General features: G+C 48.6%; 1 protein-coding gene and 1 long non-coding RNA gene across 4 annotated transcripts in view; one reads left to right on the top strand and one right to left on the bottom strand.

Moving 5' to 3' along the window:
- Window positions 1–14,573, top strand: part of SUSD6 (sushi domain containing 6) — a 91,028-nt gene that overhangs the window by 44,967 nt on the left and 31,488 nt on the right. The window lies entirely within an intron of this gene.
- On the bottom strand, window positions 8,328–10,880 carry LOC118976857 (uncharacterized). The gene is made up of 2 exons (XR_005064358.1): window positions 10,659–10,880; window positions 8,328–9,849 (listed from the first exon to the last, which is right to left on the bottom strand). It is a non-coding gene; the product is annotated as an uncharacterized LOC118976857 (long non-coding RNA).

Raw genomic sequence — 14,573 nt, 5'->3', positions numbered from 1 at the left:
ATAGAATGGATTTGATTCTGTCCCAGCCCAGAACAAACGGTGCTCAATAAGTGGGCGTGTGAATGGAATGACTGCCAGCAGGAAGGAAGGCAGCTAGGACTGGTCTGGAGCTAGGACAGACTCGAGAGGCTGTGCACTTGCCCAGGGTCTCAGGGCCAGGGCCAGAGTGTGGCCCAGTGCCTGGTGCATTACCATGACCGTCTCCCTCCAAGACTCCATTGGGGAGGCTATCTTGGCTTGTTCCCTGGCAGTATGAGGGTCTGCCTTCTGTGTCTGAGGTCTTTAGTTTCCTTATCTTCATTAAGTCATCCCCTCCACCACACCCTCCTTTTTATGGGCCTCACCCCTGCCTCTTCCCATTTTCCAACTATCCACACCTTCCCAAGTTTCCACCCAAAGTCTGAAATCAATTACCAGGGACTGATGGTTCCAGCCTGGCTGGATAAAGGGATGATTATTCTACAGTGTGGGTTCAACCCAGGATGGGAAAGTTGGCCCTGTTGTTTTCACTCCCTCCCCCATCTGCAGAGAATCTTCCCTTGGCTGCTGTTCCCATCCCTAAGTCTTTCTAATTCCCACAAAACATGTGTATTGGCGCAGAGCAGGGTGCAGGCGGGGGAAGGAGTTGTGCCATTTCTTAGATCCAGCGCACCAAGTTGCTGCCAATGTTTTTCCTCTCTCTGGAGTGGTTTCTGGGTGAAGAAGGTGCCCGCTTCTTGGCCTGAAATCCAGAGCACACCTGGATGGCCCTGCCTGCTGTGAGCAACATGCCACGCAAGCTTGCCAAGAAGCTGGTATTCTCACGTACTCCAAAGTCAGGGAACGGCAATTTAGTTCAGGAAAGGTCTCACCCTCTCCTCTTCCTGTGTTTCTTAGCTGCCCGTGAATGTACAGTCCAGAGGCATTTTAGAATGAGGTGCTTCTGAAGTACACAGCCTTGCTGTACAGTGGTCTGAATGTTTGTGTGTACATACACATTCATTCCTGTGAGGAACCCGCTGGACACTGGTAAAGTGGGCATATACTGGGGGCATGATCTCGGGTCATGAACACCCTAGTCTTGGTCATAGTTGCTCGGGTTTATAAGAAAAGACTCATTTATGAAGACACACGTCAGAGTTCTGGAATAAAGTTATGGAGTCCAGTTTTCCATCCTGGTTTCTCTTGCCTTTAGTTCAGGATTTGTTGTTACAAAGGAGAAGGTGTTTGGCGTTGGGTCTTGCTTCCCCCTAGGTCATTCCTTTAGCAGAGATGGGAGAAATGATTGAAAGTTCCCTTTTTAGGTTGGCAAAAGGAAGCGTATCTATTCTTCACACCCAGTCACACTGTGCAGGGGAAGATCAGAATTAAAAGTAAGATCTGTGCTCATACTACCCAGCTTGCCTTTTGTTGGGGCTAGAGAGGAATGAGGGTCCCAGCTGTGTAGCAGCCTCTCCCAGGCCTCACAGCGCCTTCCCTCCATCTGTGATCTCAAGAAACTTGCTGTATGACCGCAGGCAAATCACTTGACCTCTTTGTCTCTTCTATAAAATGGAAACAAGATACTTGAGGATGCTAGTTCTGTGGTGCGTAGACTATGAAAAATGATTGGAAGGCACTTGACGTGTAGTGTGTGTGGTGTAATAATAACAACCCCAAATAACAACAGCAGAGATGGTATGTGACCCACTGTTGAGTCAGGCTGGGCAGGAGACTTTATGCAGATGACATCATGCACTGTCTTTAGAAAACAAAGATGTTTTCTAAAGATGAAGGTGCAGAGTCATTTTTTGGGTTGGGGGTCAGGTGTGAAATTTGACGGGTGGAGAAGGATTGATTACTTCCGGAGTCTCCTTTGTCTTCTGTGTTTGCATAGTCCATGGTCTCAACTGAGCTGGCTTGCTGACTCACAGAAAAGCCTTTTGATTTTCATTCTCCTCCCCCTTCCTTAGCATATTTACTGAAAAAAATTTAGAATTTTAATTTTTTTAAAACCTTACCCGAGGATACGATACATTTATTGATTTTCAGAGAGAGGAGGAGGAAGGAAGGGGATGACGGGGCGGGGTGGAGGGAGAGAGACATTGATCAGTTGCCTCCTGTATGTACTCAACCAGTGATCGAACCTACAATCTTTTTGGTGTATGAGACGATGCTCCAAGTGACTGAGCCGCTCGGCCAGGGCTGAAACTCAGTATTTTATTAGTGTCTGATTTTTTTTTTTTGCCTTAAAATGTTGCTGTGCCACTTCAGGCCATGTTAAACACCACACAAGAACCTAAAGCAAATTTAAACTAGCAGGGAAAGCAGCAATCTGTATTTCTACACAGCAGAGAGAAAGCCAGGCGCTTCAGGTTCATTGAAGGTGGAAAATACGGAGAACTGTGTTCTCGGCAGGGGGATGATGTGGCTCTGGCCTTTAACACTGCCACGGCAGAAAGATGCGGACAGGTGGCCCTGGCTCACCTCCCCGTCGCTGAGGGACCTGGAGTCAGAGGTACTGTACACTGAACTGAGAGGAGAGGACAGGTAGGAAGCTGATGCATACAGAACATTATTTCTTTGTCAGGCTCTGTGTTACCATCCCATTAAAGTTCTCAGAGGACATTTGAGGTAAGCGGTCATGTATCTGTTTTACAAATGAGAAACAGAGGCATGGGAGGTTAGATAACTTGCTCAGAGACCAGCAATTGCATGTAGTGATGTTGGTCGGCATTTGGCTCAGTCTGTCTGACTCTGTTGCCCTAGGTCTGTCTTCTGAGAACCGTGTTACCTGTGCTAAGGCACAGGCTCCTGGGAGGCCCATTCCTTGTGTTGCTCTACTGGAGTGCTCAGATCAACCTTTAGGAGATTGTTTTGACAAAGGAAGAAAAATACCATCAGTTTTCTCTCCGGGATAGAGGATGCAGGAGTCACCAGCTTTCCCTCTGTGGTGGTTTCTGTTCTCACTTACAGTGGCCCTTGATTGTTTGGTTCCTGGTTTAGGCAAAAGATCTGTCAAGGCAGCTCTGTTCTGCGGAAGGATCGGTAGGGACCCCAGCAACTTGTTTGCTAAATGAGGGTGTAGTTCCCCAAACATACTCGGAGCATCTTCCGCTCAGCTGTAAACACTGCTGACGAAGTGAGTAATCTCTCCATGGTGTAATTACCTGTGACTATAAAAAGACTGGAGGGCTGTGGAAGGAGGCTGGGCAGGTCATTATAGGGCTTGTTACATCCTGGCGTCATGAAAAGACATTGAGAAACTACCTTCTGCAGGCTAATTGTTGGGCCATGTTTAGGACAGTGCAGACACGTGGTACAAATCTTGCACTCTAGCTTGTGAACAAAAGAAACCAGGAGTCCACCAGATTGAACACCCGAGTGGTCTTGATTAGGTTAAAGCTGTTGTAACAAGAATTCTGTTAAACACAGATTCCATTTGCCCGACAGAGGTGCCCCACTATCCTGGGCTAACTTTAGAGCTTGGAGGTTATCCTTCTTACTTGCCCAACTCTTTTCTGCAAAAGAGAGCCACAGAGTGCTAATAAAAAAATGAGGGTTAGCACTTAGCGTTTAATTACTTCTAGGTAGGTTTGCACTTGAACTCTTTTCACCACCTTTTAACCACTGGAAGATTCCTTTCCTCCTCATCACTCAGAAGTGTGAGCCTGCAGAGAGTTTGAGCAGCCCTCCCAGTTCAGGTGGCTTGGGCTACTGTGGCTGGCTGCCTGGACTGTGGCCAGATCAGGGGTGACCTTGACCCACCTCGTGTTTAGCTTTGAGGCCTAGAGGGACAGAAGCATTTAGAGACGACCTGTCTGCAGTACGGTGTGAGTGAGGGGGGTTCAGGCTGCTGACTTCTCCAAGCCCTGTTCACCTGCCTCCCCTTAAGCAAACCTAAAGTACGAAATGAGAATTCACTGGAAGATGAGGGTGAGATTATAACTACTGAAAACCCTAGGGTTCCTTCTGAGCAGTGTGGCTCAGTTGGTTAAGTGTCATTCTGCAAAGCAAAAGGTCACCAGTTTACCTCCTGGACAGAGCACATGCCCGAGTTGTGGGTTCTGTCCCTGGTCGAGGTGTGTACAGAAGGTAGCCAATCGATGTTTCTCTCCTTCTCTTTCTACTCTCTTTAGAAATAAGTAAATAAAATTTTTTAAAAAACTTCCAGGGTTTCTTTCTTTCTTTTTTTTTTTTAAGATTTTATTTATCTATCTTTAGAGGGGCAGGGGAGGAGAGAGGGAGAGAAACATCAATGTATGATTGCTTCTCTTACACCCCCTGCTGGGAACTGACCTGCAACCCAGGCATGTGCCCTGACTGGGAATCACACCACCATCCTTTGGTTCGCAGGCCTGTGCTCAGTCCACTGAGCTACACCAGCCAGGGCTGGGGTTTCTTCGCATAGCTGTCTCTTGTCAATAGGGTAGGATTCAATTCATAAATGCCTTAAAATGGTGAATGCCGCCTGTAGCTCTCATGGAGCCACTGAGGCCACTAGTACAGCTCAGTATAATATCTCTGTCATCATGTCCCAACTCCACCCCTTGGTTTTTGGAGCAGCCGTGCAGTCTCATGAAAAGCATGGACTCTGGAGTCACAGTGCCCATGACTGAGTGCTGCCTCTACTCCTAGCTGCCTGTGTCACCGTGGGTAATTTTCCTGACCTCACTATTGATATTTCCCTAGAATAGGAGTGATAATAATGCCTACTTCATAAGATTGTTTCAAGGATTGAATAAGATAGTATATGTAAAGGCACTTAAGGACAGTGCCTGGCCTACAGAGAAGTAATTCCCAGGTTGGAAGATCAGATTCTAGCACCAGTTGGTACAGCTTGTGCTTCTGACACCATAGCTAATTATTGGGCTGGCCAGAATGTCTGTTATGTTTTGCTGGAAAACAAAAGAGACGTTTTTCATTTTCACCAATAACTTTATTGATTTGGGTATTTTGAGAATGTCAGCTATCTCCCACTATTGGCTTCTAGTGGGTAGAGAGGCCAGGGGTTCTGCTAAACATCTTCCAGTGCATAAGACAGCCCCAAAGCAAAGAATTATTTGGCCAAAGTGTCAATACACCAGAAAACTTTGCAAACCACATTTGACACATTCGGTTACTCACAGCACCTCTCCATACACTGCACAAATCTTTTTGTGTTTCAGCTGTGTTTCCACCTTTCTTGAAATAATAAAGCATGATACGCCAAAATATTACATATCTTCTTCCATCTTCAGTGTTAACATGACTGCAAAAAAATTCTCCAATTTTGATAAGTTTTCTTTTAATGACGCTGATGTGACAGTCGTCACAGTACAACCTAATAAAGTTGTTTTGGATGAAGTTAAAGGTACCTAAGCACTTCCAGAGCCATTGTATGGGAAAACATAATGGGCTTTGGCCAACCCAGTAGTTCAGACAGACTTGGGGTTAGAAAGTTCCTTATTTTTTTTCGGTATCCTTTGAGTCTCTCAGCTTTGAGTCAGGACATCCTGCAGACTGCACGAGTTATTCATAATTGACGTTTTTAATTCTCAAATGCCACATCGGGGCATTCCACACACGAAGACAAGTGGAAAAGAGCCGTCATGCCCCTTTGCCGTGTTGGGGGCTGGGGCTCAGCAGCTGCACCACAAGCCGTTCCCTTCGGTGAGGCTGTCTTGTCGGCATTTCAGAGCCCGCGTCCCTCAAAGCTGCTATTTGTTAGGGACTTTTGGAGTCATTCTTGAAACCTTATAAATTTGAGAATGCCAAGCATCTGCTTTTTTACAGACGTATTTTATTTCATTAGCACCAAGATATGATTGAAGGATTACATTTCAGAAGGTTCCTAAACGCATCTGGGAGAATACAACATCAGAATAAAACACGAGAGCTCCCTTGTTTTCCCTCCCTTTGGCTGTCCTTTGCCTCCTCTTACTTTTCTGTTTGACGGCACTCCCTCTTGTAAGAGCCTTTCCCACCTGGATTCATTTGCTTCCCCAGAGATGGGCATTTCTCCCTCCTTTAACTTCTTTGACTTTTAAGCTTTGCCAGTAGACAGATCTTTTAAAGTACTATTATTTAATCCTTCAAAATTTCTGGAGGTAGTGCAAAAGAGATAAACAGGTGCCTTTTAATACTTTTCTTCATTGCAAAGCTTTTAAAAAAAATTCACAAAACTATTTTAGGCATTTCAAGCCAGGAGGGGAAATGTGTTTCAGGAAGTTATGGCCAAGCACAAACAGGGTTATGAAATAATCCTGCTGGAATCTATGTTATCGTGAGTAAACAATACTTTATGAAATACAAAGGGTCTGATGTGATCAGAGCTTCACGTGTAGTGGACACATGTCTCCTTGGGAAAGGGCAGGACCTGTGTGTTTATTGTCACTGGCTTTGGGTTCTGACAGTTTGGCCTCGTTGACTCGGGAGCGGTGGGAGGCCTAGGAGAATGTCGCTGGGATTGCCGCAGGCCGGATGAGGATGAAGTGGACACGTGGAGCTGCCTGGCGGTGCTGACTGAGCACCGATGTTAACACAGGGAGGTGCGGGATGAGTGAGGGAGAGCCCTTGGATGCTTCTGCTTCCCAGTGGATCTCAATTCCTTGGAGACCAGATTACAGAGGACCCTGTGGGGTCTTGAGCCAGTGCAGCCCCACTAAGGCCCCTGATAACTGTCTGTGGCTGCTCAGAATTGCTGATGAATGGCCCGTGAATTTGGCCAGTGACTTCAATAGGGCTGTGTAAATCCCTGCTGTACACCCCTTATATAGTAGATACCTTCAGTCTTTGATATTCGAGGTCTTTTCTTATATACACGTCTCTCAGTATTGGTTCTTGTTCTGTGTTCTTAGTTTTGTAAGTGTTGGCACATAAGGTCCTTGAAAGCAGAGGCACAGTTTTTTTATACTTTGCTGTAACTAGGCCGATGATCATCCCAGGTGGACCCAACAAACACGTCCTGGAGAAGATGCTGGGGGGAGGGGGCCACTCCAGGCAGGATCCTGCAGAGTCATGGCCCATCCTGTATGTGAGGAGGAGGAGGAGGAGGACAAGCGTGCAGCCGTGGTGTGGCAGCCACCTGTGGGGCCTTGCTACTGATTTACGGTTCCCTTAAGAGTCTGGGAGGTGAAAGTGTCTCTGTGTTTCAGGGGATGCATGTGGTTGGGGCTCTTCTGAAGAGAAGGAGTGGAACTGGGCAGGCTTCCCAGAAGAGTTTTTTGTGGAGTGTCCTAACTTTCCACCTGGATGAAGATCTTTGAACCCAGTGGAGGTCCCCTTCGGTGATGAGGAGGGAGGGGAAGTAGACCTTTTTACCCATGGGAAGTAAAGGGCATGTGGATGAGTGCCTGTGAAAGCCATGCTGGCTCTAAAACATACCTCACCCTTGGAGAGGGCCTGGGGAAGGGCAGCTTGGATGGGGTGGCCTCCCTTTCTCACCCACAGTTCCCTCTAGCTGAGTCCCTAAAGTCGAGGCTAAGGGGACTCCTTTTTCCCTTTTTCCTGGACATAAGCATCCTCCAACCTGTGTTTGTTACCTTGTTCTTCCTGTGGCTGGACTCCTGGCTTCTCCCCTCCTGCCCAAACTTCTCTTCATCCTTTCAAGTCCAGTTCAAAGTCCCATCCTCTGTGAGACACCATCCATCCCTGTACCCCTAGAATCAGCAGGGTCTGGAGGAAGGAGAGTAGGCTTTGTGTGTGTGTGTGTTTAAAAACAATTTTTAAAAATCCTCACCTGAGGATATGTCCATTGAATTTAGAGAGAGGGGGTGGCGGAGGACAGGGGGAGAAACATCGGTCTGTGGCCTCCCACGGGTGCCCTGACCTGGGATCAAACCCACAACCTTTGGCATATGGGGTGACGCTTCAACCAGCTGAGACAGGGCTGTGTCTATTTTTTGGATGGAATTAGCAGGAGCTCCTGGTCTCAGGTCTTTGTTTTGGGAGGATGTTAGAGAGGTTTCTGATGAACAGGATTCTGCTTCCCAGAGTCCTGACTATCTTTAATTTGAAGGGATTGGACAGCTTTGGGGAACCTGAGGCTTCTGGGGATTGCGGCTTTGGGGGACTTGAAGCCTTTGTTCCGGAGATCGTGATACACACACCCCACAGGCTTGTCCCGATGACCACTGAGGGTTACAATGGGACAGACTGGGTTTGGTGTTTTCGTGAATGGCACTAACTCTTTTAGCCAGTATGTGCTGCCACAGGGGGCAGGTAGGACAGCAAGAGGCACATAATGCCCTGGAGGGCTTTTGGGGACAAGGTACCAGCCTGGATCTCGAAAGAAGTTATCCCGTGTAGTGTGGTCCTCATGGTCAGCCTATGAGAGGAGGGCAGCGGAGCCAGGACCAGCACTCTGCACCAGGAGGAATACGGGGCTGTTGGTTTAGTGCCCCGGTTTACTCACAGTTACTTGTTGACGCCTGCCGAGGGCCGAGTCTGTAACAGCTGCAGTTCTGTGTGAGACGTGCCGTAATCAGGGAAGGCATTGCCTTGTACTAGAATGCACACAGAGGAGGGGTGCCTGACTCAGATTGGGAAGGTCATGGAAGACTCCTCTGAGGGAGAGAAGCATGCATCGAGACCTGAGGGCAGGGAGGGGCTCAGGAGTAGGGGAGATGGGACGGCATAGTAAGGGTAGGGGTATAGCCTCTCGGGCCAGACAGGCTGGTTAGGATCCTGGTTCTGCCACTAACATGTTGTGTGGTTTTCAGTGCCTTTCTCAGAGGTGATGTCCCTTGGCTTTTATGTGTGTGAGACTGAGGTAACAACCCTGCTTATTAGCATATAGGGTTGTGGTGGTATCACCATTGTTACTGTGTGGCAACTTACTGGTGGCGGGTATGGCCAGGCCAGCACGTTGGGGCAGTGGGGGGGAGGAGAGTGGGGGGTTCTATAGTGTCTGTCCTGCTCATCTTGACATTCCCCTTCTTTGAAGTTGAGACACTGGGGTTTCAAAAGAGAAAAATAAATAAAATGTAGCTTTAGCCTAAGATTTCAAAGATTTGGAGCACCCAGAGCACAATTTGAGGGAAGCATCGAGAGGGTGAGGTGCTGATGGTGGAGGCAGATGTCTGTTTGAGTTGACAGAGTCACGGGGGAGGGAGGAAGAAGAAGGAAGAAGAGGAGGAGGAAGAGAAGGGACAGGCTCCCTGTGCTGTGTGCTGGGGTGTCCTACAGATCACAGGGTTAAAGAAAAAACAAACACCAGTGAATGGATTAAGGGCTGAATGAGTCTAAACACGGAAATAGAGGGCTGGAGGAGGGTGTCGATTTTGGTACAAGTTGTGGAGAAGACTCGGCTTAAGAAGAAGCCCGACTCGGGCAGTCGGGCTCCTGTGTGCCCAGGAAACAGGAAGTAATTGGTCAGTGAGGCTGCCCTTCCAGCCTGCCTGAGGCTGTGGAGGGGGCCCTGGGGAAGGTCCCTCATCCTCCGCCTCAGCCCAGCAGGCCCGGGCCAGACGTGTCCGAGAAGAACTCCTCATTTCAGCCAGTCTGATGCACTGCACGGGGTCCCAAGTGGGTCTCAGATGGAGTCACAAATTCTAGAGGGCGGCCAGAGGCTGTGGGAGGTTCCGAACTGCCTGGGAAGGAGGGGGAGTGGAGGAGCAGCCGGCATCTGGGCGTGCAGACGTGGTCCAGTGCCCTTCTCTTTGGATCAGGCCAAGGTAACTGGAGACAGTGGGGTGAGGACTGTCTGTGATTTGACGTGTTCAGGGGTGCAAAGAACTGTTGTGACTTCCAGCAGAGAAGTGTCTCAGGTTTCTTTAGAGTGGCTTTCAGCAGAGGAACCCATTCTCCATGCTGTTGTTCTCCGCACCTTGTTGGCAGGCAGTTTAGAGGCCTTGCAGCTCCTGCCCCTGGCACTCAGAAACTCTGCTGCCAGCAGTGGCAGACCCTGGCCTCGCAGGGAAAAGTAAGATTGTGACTAATAGGATCAAGTGAGGTATTGTATGTAAAATTGCTGGGTCAACAATAAAAGCCTATTTCAATGGAAGGGATTATTATAATGCTCTATTTTTTTAGTGGGCACCTCTTTTCTGAATTGCTTAAAACCCTGAGTTAACACTAACTGCTTAATCCTTCATCCGTCCCTGGGCGGGATCAAACTGAAGTGTCCAACAGAGCTCCAAATCCTGATTCTGAAGCCCAAATCTGTGGAGTCTAAATCCAAAGCTTGGAACTCTGAATATGATAATGCCTCATTTCTGGGAATAGAGAAAGGAGAGGGAGGATTATTAAAATTATGTTATCTTACCGACAACTGGTCTTCTCAGACGAGGGTGTCATAGAATTTTGAAAGACCTAGAAATCTGACATTTGTTTTCCACCGAGAAGCCACAGGGTCCTTCTTGGGAATGAGGACCTGGTGTAAACTGGAGAAGCAGAGGGCTAACAGAGCAGGTTTGGGGCAAAGAACAGGGAAGCAGAAAGGGAGCTGGCAGGGTTCTTAATTCTGGTCTGTTTAGGTTGCGGTTGGTGGTACCTGTGGTGCCAGATTCTCTGCCCCAGTGCCAGCTTCCTGGTACACACCTGTAGAAACCTACCTGCCACTCCGATGTGCGCAGAGAAGCTAGGAAGACCCAGAGAAGGTGCTTGCTCTATTGTGCACCCCCCCGTGGTAAAGCCCCATGAAGGTGGGTTCAGGAGCCCCCCCTGAGGGCCTGTCTGGCCCAGGACAGTCTTTCTGCAGAAGAAGCACTGTGTCCTACCTTGAGCAGGATGGCATCTGGGAAGGTTGGCCCCATGTCAATCCTCCAGTCACGGGGAGGCCTAGGCCTGTTGGCCCACCTTTGTTCCTTCTAAGGCCTGGTGAAGAGAGGTTCTGCTTTCTTCACAGTATCAGGTGAGTCGCATCAGGACCTTTCTCCCCTAGCCCATGCTTTCCTGCCTCTGGTCAAGGCTTAAAAGTTAGTTTGTGTGCATTCTTGCACGAGGTCTTGAACCCTAGAAGCAGGAGAAAGATGTGCTGAGTTGGGACACTCCTTCCTCTCGTGGCAGCTATGTGGGCTCCTAGGCTTGAAATTTCAGAGGTCATTCAGGTGTGCCAGTTAATACCCCATACATGTGAGAGAACAACAGGCTGAACCTTCTAGGTTGTGTGTTCCATTGGGTCTCACATTTGTGCATCAGAATCCCCCGAAGGGCCCAGATTGCTGGGCACCACCTTCAGAGTTTCTGATTCAGCAGGTCTGGGATAAGGACTGAGAACTTGCATTCTGCAGAGGGTGATCTGGAGACCCTGCTTTGGGAACTGCTAGTTTGGGAACTTTGGGGGGGGCAAGCCCATCTTACCCTTTTCAGAGCAAGTTTTGATAGGAGGGAGACAGAGAAATGGAATGGCTTTAAATCCACTGGAGAGAGGGGTGGTTCAGAAGTAGGACGATACAGGTGGACCAGGCTAATGTGAAAAGTGGGAAAAGGTTAAATGGTTAAGGAGGGTGCTGGCAGGTCTCTTTCTTACCTTCTCTGGGCTGGTTCTTGTCCTTGCCAGTTACGCTCCAGACAGGAGGCAGACTGGTGAGTCTCCCTCGCTGGGTCATCCCTTGCTGGGCATCTATCTCCTCCCTCCACTTCTTATTCTGCCCTCTTATACAGCAGTGAGTTCTGAAAGTCTGCATTTTAGGAACTCTCCCCACAGCTTTGGGTCATGGTATGAAGAGGGGGGCCTTGAGCTGGGGTCCTGGGCATCAGCCCCAGTACCACCTCTGAGGAGCAGTAACTGCAGGCCCCTCACTTTGCTCAAGGCTGAAGGGAGGGTTGGACTAGCTGTGCATGTCCCTTTGAGCTGGGCTACCCTGGATTCCTCTGACTGCTTCCTCCCCCAGGGTCAGGAGCATTGCTTGCTTATTACTTGAGTTTTTATTTCTTATGTGTGCGAGAACTTCTGCCAATAAGCTCTACTGAATCAGAATCCCATTCAGAGATGGGTTACTGGAAGTGAAACTAGAGAAAAGCTTGGGAATTGAGTTACTTTGCTTTTTAGAGAGTCTCTGGCCTCTGCAGTTTTGCTGCTTCCTTAAAGCCTGTGTCCAGAGAGGAATGACTTGGCATTTTCCTTGGGTCCTGATCCCTGTACTCCAGGTCTTCTCATCGGACCGGAAGGTTTAGCAGGCTGGCTAATCAGTGCTAGTGCCCAGGGTGCTGGGGATTGTCAGTAGCATTTTTTGCAGCTTGGCACTGTGCTGTGGCAGGCCTGTGTCAATATTTGCTGGGCGGATGGGATAGAAGTTGTATCCATGTGCCTCTTCTCCTTTCCTTAGTTCCTCACCTCTTCTTCTCACCTTTTCTTCTCACCTTGGCTTGATTGTCCTGCTTTGCCTTTCTCCCCTCCAGCTCCTCTGCCTTGAATCCTGCCTCCCTCTCCTTTCTTTCACTGTATTCACTCCACCTCCTCTGCACTCCGGCAGAGCTGGCCTTCCACGCTTGTGTGTCGAGGGTATTAAGGGTTAGGGTGTGCCTGTGGAGATCACAAAAGATCCCACTCACACTGTTTCCTTTTCTCTCCCTGGTGCACTTTATCTAGGCTGTGACTCACAGAACATTTGCACCCTCCTGGGGGAGTTTGCTCCTCTTAAGATCGAATTTGATCTGTTTTCAGCTTTTATTTCCTGCTGTGGGTCTTGGCAGGCGGAAGGACACCAGCACGCCCTGCCCCAGAACTGTGGCTCAGCCTCTGTCTGAAGGAGCACAGGGAAGGTTCCCAGCCTTGGCCGATGATCCTGTCTGGGCAGCCAGCTTTCAGGCAGCTCAAGCACTAAGTAACCTCAGGTCTTTGTTGAAACGGTGAAAGATCGGATCGATTTAATTTATTTTAAGTGAAATCACCAGCCTTTTGATGAGTCCATTAATTTCCTCCCTTCGGAACACCCTCCTGGTAAGCAGTAATGGGAAGTCTTGATTCTGTTTTTCATTTTACCCCACTGCCCTGCTTTAATCTGAGGCAGCTGGGTGCTCACTGCACTTCACCTTTCCATTTACTAGGAGAGAGGTTTGAAGAGGATTTTAATGACTGCCTCTGACAGTACTCCCAGAAGCTAAGACTGTTGCTGTGCTGAAGTTCCCACTCATTTGGGGGCCTCAGTCTTACTCACCTTGACCCTATAAAACTCTGCTTGCTTAGTTCTTGGTGCACAGATGGAAACGATCCCCATGAATGCTCGCTTGTCCCCGGCAGTACACGCAAGTTTCTCAGCACACAACATTGTTTGTACAGCTCCTGGGGTGTGCCAGGCACTGTTCTAGTTACTGAGTGTTTCCCTGGCACCTCCTCCCTGCCCTGTGGGAGCACAGTGGCCTAAGGAGATGAGCTTCCAGCAGGGTGGTGGCTACCCACAGACCTTGGGAATGGCCGTCTCTGAGGCTTGCTTTCTCTGTGTTTTTATGGTTGCAATGCCTATTTCTGTACTTTCCCTTTCTTGGCTCTAAAGAGGGATAAGTAATATGAACCATCTCTGAGATCAGAGAAATGATAGGTAGCAATAGCTATAACAGCTTACCACTACCAGCAGTTGACAAGATGTAAAACACTTTCTTGTATGTTTTCACATTGGTGTCTTCACAGTGAACTTATCATAGCCATTAAAGTATCAAGCTGGGATTTGAACCCCAGTCCTCCTATTGCAAATACAAATATTTTTTGTACTTACATTATGCGTGTGTGTATTTAATACTAACTTCCCCACGCCATGTTCTTTAGCATTATTTCAACCACTTAAGTGTTAAAAACCTATTCCATGTACACTGGGCTGTCTGCCAGGAACTGAGGGCCTCACAGTCTGATTGGGGAACAGATAGGACGGAGTACATCTTTGTTCCACTTGAGTGGTTCAGGGACTGAGTGCTGTTAGAAAGAAGAGAATTAACCTGACATCACCCAGGAAGGCTTCCAGAAGAGCTGAGACTTACACTGGGCCTGGTGGGAAGGCAGGATCCAAACCACAGGAGAGCTGGGGCGGGGAGTTAGGTTGGCATCTGGCGGCCTGAGACTCTGGGTGCGGAGAAGGTAGTTAGGTTTGGTTCCTGCATCAGGTGCTTCCTCTGGGACGATGCTTTTCCAGCTCGACTGTGCTTTTAAAATTAGATATCCACACCCCATGCCCACAAAGAATTATTCATACGGTCTGGGGTGCAGCCCGGCCATCTACATTCTTTAAAAAGGTTATTAAATAATATGTAACAGCCTCCCAGCCCTTCACTTCTCCCCCGTGAAAAGAAACCAGGCACGTAGGTTTCATTCGTTCCCTTCTAGAGGCAGAAGCTGATGCCGCCATAGTTCTGTGGCAGGTGGTGGGAGTGGCCTGCACTTGAGAAACACTGTACCGTCCTAAGGGACTGGTACTGTCCACATCTCGGGGAGCATTAGGGATCAGGAGCCTGGGTTTTGGCATCATAGAAGTCCCACTCCTGAGGACTAAGTGTTTAGGATAAACTGAGGAGGAATGGGAGGAGTGGGTATTAAGTAATGCAAGGTTAGTTGACTCGGACAGCACCTGGGTCGTTCTGGCTGCTACCTGGACTTGAGAGCAGGTGGTGGAGCGTCGAGGCTGAGCACCTGTAAAACAAAGTCCGTACTCAGAGTTACTGCACCTTCCTCTGACTGTTCAGTGTTGTTGTTTTTTTCAGAT

This window comes from Sturnira hondurensis, unplaced genomic scaffold (assembly GCF_014824575.4).
Source record: "Sturnira hondurensis isolate 20B ecotype Veracruz unplaced genomic scaffold, ASM1482457v3 Scaffold0021143, whole genome shotgun sequence".
In the NCBI taxonomy this organism is placed as follows: Eukaryota; Metazoa; Chordata; class Mammalia; order Chiroptera; family Phyllostomidae; genus Sturnira; species Sturnira hondurensis.
The sequence above is the reverse complement of the archived record's forward strand: the minus strand, read 5'-3'. Positions and strand labels throughout refer to the sequence as shown.